General features: G+C 29.8%; 1 protein-coding gene across 1 annotated transcript in view; it reads left to right on the plus strand.

Annotated features, from left to right (window-relative positions):
• Nucleotides 1-9943: 9943 nt before the first annotated feature.
• LOC107482776 (F-box/kelch-repeat protein At1g55270) overlaps nt 9944-10821 on the plus strand; it is a 4636-nt gene continuing 3758 nt past the window's right edge. Inside the window, exons 1-2 of the mRNA XM_016103352.3 lie at nt 9944-10229; nt 10345-10411. The gene's annotated coding sequence lies outside the window, so the exon portion shown is untranslated. The remainder of the gene's footprint in view (nt 10230-10344; nt 10412-10821) is intronic.

Below are 10821 nucleotides of genomic sequence, written 5' to 3' on the forward strand. Positions count from 1 at the left end.
TATACCCTTTTCTTCTCCCACCCTCCCAATGCGTTTTTACGCGTTTTCTTTTTTTTTTTAATTTTATAATTTTTATCATTAAAATAGGAATAGGGGTAGTTTAGGAATAAAACAAAAAAAATTAATTAAAAAGGACGATTTTATTACGAAAAAAAACGTTAAGGACGATTTTAAATGCAAAAATACAAGAGGGACGATTTCGATTCTGGCACTAAACTTTAGGGACCAAAATTGTACTTACCCCTAATCTTATTAATCGTAATAAATTTTACGTTATAAATATTCAAATTTCACACTATTTGAACTACTTATATAAGTCTCTTATCACTATTCCTTCAAAAACATCAAATTTAGCACAAAAAATTTATTTTCAAACTACACAATATCTCAAACTTACACAATAGAAATAACTATGTTGAATGTGAAAAATGTAAGAAGAAAGCATATGAAAAAGGAGATAACTACATTTGTAGCATATGTAATCAAACAGCATAATATCTAACAATAAGGTAACTCTATATACTTTTCATAATCCCATCTATCAAATTATTAGTTATTAATCCAATACTTATTTTAGGTTCAAAATTCAATTAAAGGTTTCAGATAAAAGTGGTACAACGATTTTTGTACTATTTGATGGCGAAGCAAAAAAATTATTGGGTACAATTGCTCAAATCTAATGGCACTCCAGAAAAGTAATGATATTTAAGCACTACTCCAATTGAAAAATTTGTGGAACCTCACTTATATTTGAAGTCAATGTAAATTATTTTAATCTTAAAGAAAGTTCTCAACAATACATTATTACCAAGACATTTGTTTCAACAAAAAATACTTAACCTAACACCTATTACAACAAATTAAATAGGTAATACTAACAAAAAAATACTTATTTTAGTTATTTTAGACATTATTTTTATTTATAATTTAAATTATTCATTGATTATAGGAACCAACTTCGCCAACACTAATATTATCAGACGAAGATCACATACCCATCAAGAGATTAAGGAGAAAGAAAACCATACAAATTCAAGACACATCTTTAGAAGAATAACATACTTGCAAAGATGGAACAAACAACACAATAGAAAGTGCATATAACTCAATAATTCATAAAGAACATGCATTTACAAGAACCTACACAGAAAAAAGAAAGTAACAACTCTAACAACAACTAATAAAAAAAAAGAGGACGAACACCATATAAGAAAACTAAGTTCATCAACTAAAACAAATGTAAAAATTAACCATCAAATAAAAATGTCATTTTGTACATATAACTCTAATATCTAAATCTTTTCTACTACAAATTATTTTAATAAAATACTTTTTAAATTTAACTTTAGTTTACACATTTAATTTAATTCTACAAAACATAACAATTTTCAATATTTATTATATACTATCATTAATTTACTGTCCCGCAAATCGCACGGGTCTCATTCTAGTTTTTGAAAAAGGTCTAACTTGTTGAACACGCTTATTTTGAATCGTTAGTCAAAACATAAGTTTTAGTTAGAGAAAATATGAGGAGCCAATGTAATTAGTGCATAATGTGTATAATGGGGATATTTTTGAAATTAACATTAAATGATAATTAAATTAATTAATTATAAAATTATTTCTAATTTTAAATACAAAGCAAATAAGGATTCCAAACAGTTACAAACATATCTATCTCTCTCTCTCTCTCTCATCGGTGCCGTTGAAGACTCTATACCCTAACTCCAGCAAGGAGCTTTCAAAGAGTGAGACGAATTGGTACGCGATGCGATTTCCGAGGCCGGATTTGATGAATCCCTTCACATGGTGGCATGTTCCTTGCAGAAAAGATGAAAATTCATTTAATACTAGTATTATTCCATCACCTGCCGCAGTCCCATCACTTGCATGGCTCTATCCCTTGGAAAATCACCGTAAAGTGTAGCAAATAGTCCTTTTTTTCCAACTGCATCAATGTCTGCAAATGTTAGAAAGTTATTTATGGCTAAGAATATTATTTGGATTGCTGGTGCTAATCTTTTGATATTTATTTTGTTAGGCGTTTGTATTTTTATGCTGTGGTGCTTTAAGCGAAGGCTAGAGAAAAAAATGTCAAGAAGTAAAATATCGGTGTCTTCGAAAGTCTTTTACATAAACCTACTTGCAGTGACACTTCCTTTGAAGCAACCAATTGAAAGGAATTCTTTGTTGGGAGACATATATGCATGTAGATGTTTGTTTTTCATATAAATGAGATGTTTATTTTTAATGTAAATGGGATATTTTAATATATTTAATGGTCAATTTAGGATGGTCATTTTAGTAGGTATGTAAATGATTATTTTAATTTTTATGTAGGTGATTATTTTTACTAGATTGAGTTTAATTATATATAATTAAAATATGTTGGATGTTCAATTCATTAGGTATGTAGATGATTATTTTTATTTTTAAGTGGATGATTATTTTACTAAGGGTGAGTGGCATGTGGCAAGCCAAGCAGCCAAGGTGGAGTGGGATGATTATTGCTGAAGGTAGGAGTGGTCGTCGGTTAAAAAAGAAGAGGGTATTGGAATGAAATGTTTTGGTAAATTAGGATTTTGGATTGTTATATTTTTAAAATAATTAATTGAATTTTTTAAAAATTTAAAATTTAAAATTTTGGAATTTAAAATTTGATGTAAAATAATTGAGTAAAAATTTTTGAATTTTGAATAATTTGTAGACGGGTTTTTATTATTTATTCCTATTAGGTAAGGGTGTACATGGGCCGGGCCACACTGGGTTTGACTTAATCCAGATCTGACCCGAAATATAGACCGGACCTAATTTTTAGACCCTAACCCGATCCTAAACTCGATGAAACCTATGCATCTTTAGGCCTGGTGAAAATCAGGTAAAAACTGGGTGAAAACCGGATATTTAGCGTGTAAAAATTACCTAATCTCCAACCATTATTTCACAATTCACATAGTAAAATTCACTTTAAAAAATATAACAAGAATCAACCATTCTCTAAAATTAGAACATAATCATAATCAATACTAATATTGTCTAATTAACACCAAATATTTAAATCAATACAAATAACACAATATTATGCATTAGTCTAAAATCTTATGTATTTTAAACATAAAACATTAACTTATAATCCTATAATGACTACTAATACAAAATATTAAAGTTTACAATATTTAAATTCCACATAAGAATAGCCATTATCCAACACTAATAACACAAAATATTAATTGTGTATAATGACCAGGCGACCGGGTCAAGTTTGGGTGATCCGAGCTATGACTCGGACCCGACCGAAATAATGATCGGGTCTATTTTTGAGACCTTTACTCAACCATAGACCCAATAAAATCACATCAAATTAGCCCTTAAAGTGTTCAGGATCGAGTCAAATCTTTGAATCGGGCCGAGCCCATTGTACACATTATACAGACTTCCTAACGAAATTTAGTTAGTTAACACTTTCTTGAAATAATTTTGCATTTAACTCTTTTTCACTTACGAAACTTATAAATTACATACTTTTGAGATGAACAGATTACTCATATTTAATATCTAAGATTGTTTAAACTTTAAAGCTTTTCAGATTTTGACTTTAGCTAGTTTGCTTATATTATTTAAAAAAAAATCCTTAGTACATTTAAATAAAAACATTATTTAAAAGATTAATTAGTGAAATTATTAAGTTATCAAAACTCAACCTAAGATACTACGGAGCTATTATCTCGCCCTTTCTCTTGTTATAAATAGTCATGAGATTTACATTGTTGCTTTCGGATAAATTTTTTCAACCTACGGATCCCATCTTCCTGGTTTACTTCCTACTCTCGTGCCCTCTGAAAGAGGTTAGCTTCTTGGAGACAATAGAGTCTTTCTACAGTAACGGAGAGAGAGGGGTCATTGTTGTTATTATTATGGATTAATATTCAAATTCGATCCTGAAAGATCACGCGATTTTTATTTTCGTCGTCAAATGATTTTTTTAATCAAATTAGTTCCTGAAAGATACATTGTTAGGCAAATTAGTTATTCCGTCAATTGGATGATGACGTGTCACGTTAAGTGCTACGTGGCATAATGACATGACACACCACGTGGCAGGTCAGTAACACGTGATCCTTGAAAGTTCAGACGCAAGCCATTTTCATCCCTCAAATTTTAAAAATTAGTCAAACTAGTCCTTATATAATTTTTTATAATATTAAATTTATAATATATTTTATACTACTAATTTTAATATTATTTTTTAAACCTTAATAAATAAAATTCTCTTTACATAAAATAATAAAAAATAATTAAATTTTTATAAAGTTATTTTGTCATTTGTATTTTAAAATTTTACATTTTTAAATTGTAATTTTTTATGTGAATTTTTTTTATTTAAATGAGTTTATCAAATTATTGTTGATTATATATTTAAAAATTTAATATTTTAAATTTTACTAAATAATATAATAATTATTTTAAATTTTAAATTTTTTAGAATTATAATTTTTATTATTATTTAATTTATATAGGAAAACTCAATAATTAAAAAACTAGTTTATGAAATCACTTTTTAAATCTTAATATTCTAATATAATTTTTTAAATATTTCATTTAAAACAAAAGGAATTTTATTTTAATACGAAGTATATCTATTTATATAATGTACTAGTACGGAGTAGCCTGTGTTATGCATAGGTATAATATTTACTATTTCATTTTATCTCATTGATTTGTGAAATTAAAAGAAAAATTATATAATCTATCTTAAACATATGAAACACACAAAAATTTATTATGATGTTTGCACGTATTACGCTTAAGAAGCAATTCATTTATAACAATAATAATTAACCAATAAATTTTCAATATTTTGTAAAGTTTGGAATTGAAGCAAAATTTTTGTATCTTCTTGAGTTTTGACTCTAAGTATCACTACCATTATCTCATATATATAAGTAATACCGTAATGGAAAAAAAAGATGTAATAAAAAAAAATGGTGGTATAACTTTGTTTAGGTTAACATACATAAATTTTGATTTTGAACATATAACTTTGTTTAGGTTAATAAATACATACATTTCAATTTTGAGTATATATAATTCCAGCAAAATGTAGTAATGTAACAAAAAAAGATTTTAGAATAGAAAAGAATTTGAGAGATTTTGAGAAGAATTAAAAGAGAGAGATAATTTTATGAAGAAAAAATAAAAAAAATTATATAAGGACTAATTTGACTAATTTTTAAAATTTGAGGGATGAAAATGACTTACGTCTAGACTTTTAAGGACTATTTTGACTAATAGAAAACTTTTTTATATGTCAAGTGACACGTGGCACTGACCTGTCATGTGGCGTGCCACGTGTTACTGACCTGCCACGTAGTGTGTCACATCATCATCCTATTGATGGAAGGACTAATTTGACTAACAATTTATCTTTCAGGGACTAATTTAATTAAAAAAATCATTTGAAGACGAAAATGAAAATTGCGTGATCTTTTAGGAACAAATTTAAACATTAACCCTTATTATTATATTATCATTGTTGTTTTTATTGCTCTACTGATATTGTTGCTATTGTATTGTATGGATTTTGTAATAATAATAATAATAATAATAATAATAATAATAATAATAATAATAATAATAGGCGTCCAATTTTTTTTTAAAATCAAATATTCAATTAAATTATAACTTCTTCATACGTACATATATATGTATTATATATGCATTGTTGTTGCTTTTTCTTCTTCCTCCTTCTCTTTCATCATGTCATTGTCTTTTTTTTATTCTTCTTTAACGTCGTTTTCTTTTTCGTCGACGCTATCTTTTTTTTTATTTCATCTCTTTTTTTTTTCTCCTCATCATCCTTCGTTATTATCATGATCATTATGATCATTATCTTTATCTTCTTCTTTTCTTATACATATTAAAAAAATTAGAGTACAAAAAATTTTAATTTATAACACATAAATTTTAAAAAAATTAGACGTACAGAACATTTAAATCCAACCAACAAAATGCGCATGGTACAAAAATTTCGGGTCTGCTACACATACAAGTAATAAGGCTTTACAAGTATTACAAGCCCCCAGCTCACAAACATTCCACACACGCACTAATTATATTGAATGGAGCGTAACATTCACGCGCTCCCACTCAAACTGTTACGCTTCTCTTCGCGGAAACCGCCCCTTAATGGCAGACTCTTCCACTCCTTCCACTTCTTCCACTTCTCAAAGCCATTCAGAGAAAACGCAACCCTTCCATTTTCGAGCAACATTCGAAACTTAAGATATACAACTCGTCGCTAACATTCGAAAACTCCATCAACACACCATAAAACTCTCGATCAAGAATCTCCAGAGAAAACAAAGCTATAATACTCAAGGTACGTTACATTACCATTCCTGTATATTTTTCAGATTTCGAACTAGATTTTACTGTTCTTCTACGTTGTTGTACGTTTTACTGTTCTTCTTGCTTTACATCTCATTTTACAGTTTATAATGTTTTAGGTTTTACTGTTATTCTCGCTTCTATGTTACACTGTTCTTTTTCGTTCTTGTAGGTGTTACTGTTCTTGTTGTTCTAGTTCTCCTGGTAACTGATTTTTGGGGGTATATTCCATAGTTTGGTGGGTGTATATAGAGTAATTTGTTGGGTGTATATGGCATAAAATGTTGGGTGTATATTTCTGAACTGATATACTGTAATAGTCAGCACTTGCTTATATTTGCTTGTCCATGGGTGTATATTGCTTGACCTTGTAATGTTGCTTGATATTGATGCATGTTTGAGTGATACCTGACTGATATATATGGGTGTATCTGAATCATATCTATGGGTGTATCTTACTGTTATCAATGGGTGTATCTGACTCATATATATGGGTGTATCTTACTGATATCTTTGGGTGTATTTTTTATTTCAGAGAAAATGGCAGCGAGAAACCAACCTGGAAGAAATGTAAGAACAAATATATGTCTTGCATGAAATCAATTTTATATAATAGAAATATATCTGACTATAATTTTATTTTTGTTTACAGCAAACCAAAGACCTTAAGTGTGCAACACATCTCTTAAGTGATAAATTCAGAAACATGAGTGAGGAGAAGAAAATAATTGTGAGGGATTTGAGATTTGGTGGCTTGATACACATCCCGCTGCTAAGGGTGCATCACCAAATTGTCAGATAGATTCTAAGGATATTGACAATGATTAATGTAAATGTTATATAGTCTTGTAACAAATTGAACACATGCTGTAAAAATTTTCCAATTATAATCCAGTTTATTATAAAATTTCTTTCAATAATTAAACTCTCTCTGCTGTATTCAAAATGTATGAATTACAAGTACTATAACATGAAGGAAAATATCAAACCAAATATACACCCATAACCTGCCATTTTTTACACCCAAAAAAAGTTGAATATACACCCAAAAATCTATCCCCCTGATGCTTTATCCCTAAAATCCTGAACCCTAAACACTTAAAACCTAAACCCTAATCCCTAACTCGTAAACCCTAAAACCTAAACCGTAAACCCTAAAACCCTAAACCCTAATACCTAAAACCCTTAAACCGTTGTAAAAAAAAAACAGTATTTTATAACATAAAAACAAGATTCTGAAGTATATATGTGTATATATATGTAAAATGTGACATACAAGAAAATTCAGAAATACACCCAAAAGAACACTGCTTTTACACCCAAAAGAACACTGCTTTTACACCCAAAAGAATGCATGCTCTCGCTCCTTTGTGTGCTTCTCATCCCTGTCCAGAAATGGTGATCCAGATAGATTGGAACCCATATATGACGGTCTTCATAGAGATCTGCAGAATACACCCAAACACAGACTATAAATACACCCAAAAAAATTAAATTTACACCTCTGCTGCATATTTTAAACAAACATTACCTGAAAGCCACTTGTTGTCCACAAGACCAAAATTCAATAGAAAATCATTTCAATTCCTATCAAATGAGTCTTTAAGCACACCCACGCTTCTCGCACTTCTCTCGTAATGTAATTCATCACATCCTTTTCAATAAAATTTAACTCGCGATGACCCCTGGCAGCCGCAACAAATGATTGGTAAGTTTTGCTTAGTCTAATATCAGCCTCATCGTTATTCTCTATTGTACGACGAATGGACATGCTTAGTTTCCTATGCTGTTTGAGATATTTTAGATTTCTATTTTCCCTCTCTGCTACATGTAATCAATTGGTTCTTAATCTCGTTTCCCTTCCTATTTGTGCTCCAAACTCTTGTAGAAAATCCTGCAGTCTTGGCGTAGTTCCTGTAAACTTTTCCAGCATCTTCAAGGATGGTAATTGGTAAAGGTCATTCCAACCTTGGCAACAAACTGGTCATCAACAACAGAGAGAGGTTGAAGAATACACCATGTCAAAAACTAAAAATACACCCAATCATGTCTAATATAATACACCCGAACCGCAACAACTCAACTAAAATGAAAATAAAAGTCATAAACTCTAAATACACAAGCTGCAGAATACACAATGTCAAAAACTAGAAACACACCCAATCGTGTCTGATATAATACACCTGAACCACAACAACTCAATTAAAATAATAGAAAAACCAGTAAACTGTAAATACACCCACACTTCCCTAAAAAATACACCCAAAAAAGTTCTGATCTACACCTAATCGTCAGCTATAAATTCCAGAAAATTAATCAAAACTAATACATTACATTCAATCCGCAGATTTATCTTCATGCATTATTTTGACAGTCAGTGTTCACGAATTATTCACCTACACAATGCTATACAAATTACTGCAACAAAATTCATAATAATCTTATGTAAATCAAACCTCAGGAACTTCATTAGATTCAAATTCATAGTCCACTTCGCCTGGATTCAGCTGACAATCTGAGGTTGAATCATTCATTATCTTCAAAACGAGTTCAAACTTTGATTTCAGAAAACGAAAAATCAAATAGAAAACGAAGCTGGAGTTACAGAGAGAGGAACTAACGTAAATGACGAAGAAGAAACGAGTGAGAAAGGGGAGGAAAAGAACGATCGAAGAAACCAGGGGAAGCTTCGCAAGAAGAAGAACGAGCAAATCTGCAAATAACGAAAACGAAGAAAGAAACAAATCTTTTAAATTTGATAGTTAGATATACGCGGAATCCCTATATAGCGCGTGTATACAACGTAATCCTTGGAGGACGTTTTGGGGTTTTATTTGTTAATGAACTTGTAAACCATACAAGTCATTAGGGCTTGTATGCAGAACTTTTTCACAAAAATTTGGTACACAATATAAATTTTTAAATGACTACATATCCAAAATATTAACATCCAATTAATAATATACACATAACACAAAAGTTCCTATGCACAATATAAATTTTTTTATGTACAACATAAAATTTTTTTATGTACATCATAAAAATTTTTAAAAAATTATATATTTAAAATATTGACTCATCCAACTAACCAATTATATTTACAAAAAAAATTGTCTTTACGTACAAAATTTCTTTGCTATGTTAATAAGTTTTTTGCTCCCCAATAAAGATTTTTTTGCTAAACAAGTGGGGAAAAAGAAAAACAATAATGCATTATCGCAATTTTTTTTAGACTTGTACCAATTTAATTGAATTTAATTATAAAAAGTATTTGTAAGTATAGTATTACCGATAATAATAATTATAATATTATAGATAGATAATTTTAGTAAATATATAAATTAAAAGAGAATTGAGTAAATAATTATTTTAAAATTTTACTGATTTTAATGGTCTAATTAATTAGTCTATGCATATGATACGTTGTTTTTTTAAAGAAAAACCTTAAATGTTGGAGTATGTAAGAAATTCGCTGAAATTGAAGTCGCTTTTGACTTGTCTGGCTCCAATTTTGCCTTCCTCGTGGTTGGGTTGGTTTGACCTATCACCCATAACATTTATTAAAGAAGACCATTATCACAATTTGCAATCACAATGAAGAACAACAACCCCACTCCCCTTTCTCTCTCTCACTCCCACACACAAATTCAGAAATTAAATCATTTATTAATATCTAATCATATATTTTTCAGTTCCCAACCCAACACTATCAGCTACCATCTATCACTTGTAACTTGTGTGTGTAAGAAACACTCACTTCTCTTCCTCACTGCTGCTCTCCCTCATTGACCACTTAACCCTAACTCACAGCCTCGCGCCACGGCCGTTTGGTGCCTCAGGTTTGGTTTTCTAGCTTTCTTTTTTTTCCTTCTGATTTTGTTGTGTTTAGTTTCTTAATTTCTAGGGTTTGGTTCATGTAAAACTGATTCACGAAATTTGTGATGTATTGCGAAGATCTGGGTGTCAAGTACTCAAATTGTGTGGTTGGAATTGGTGGTCTTAGTGGCTCTGGAATATCAAGGTATTCATATTGTTATCAATTCATTATTCGGTGTATGCTATTTAGTTGGTATTATCTTAATTGTTGACATGTCTCAGTGTCATGGCTCCTTAAGCCTATAGATTTCAATAGCTTGCTGAAGAGTCTTGAATCATGAAACCAAACCTTAACAATGTAATAAAACTGTTTCCTTTGCATTTAAAAAGGTATTTTATTAATTGATAAAGGTTTTGAGATAATAAGTGGTTGAGTTAATGACTTTTATTATGCTGACGTGGTAAGTGCTGAAGGACTTGTGATTAGCCAGAGTATGTGGACTTTTGCATGTATAAAAAGGAAAAGAAAGATAACCGCTGAAGCTTCTGCAAATGTTATCTGGCTGAGAAATCTAAACCGAAAGGAGGTTAAAATAGGAGAATGAAGAGAAAGGG

The sequence above is a fragment of the Arachis duranensis genome, chromosome 4 (genome assembly GCF_000817695.3).
Source record: "Arachis duranensis cultivar V14167 chromosome 4, aradu.V14167.gnm2.J7QH, whole genome shotgun sequence".
Classification (NCBI taxonomy): Eukaryota; Viridiplantae; Streptophyta; class Magnoliopsida; order Fabales; family Fabaceae; genus Arachis; species Arachis duranensis.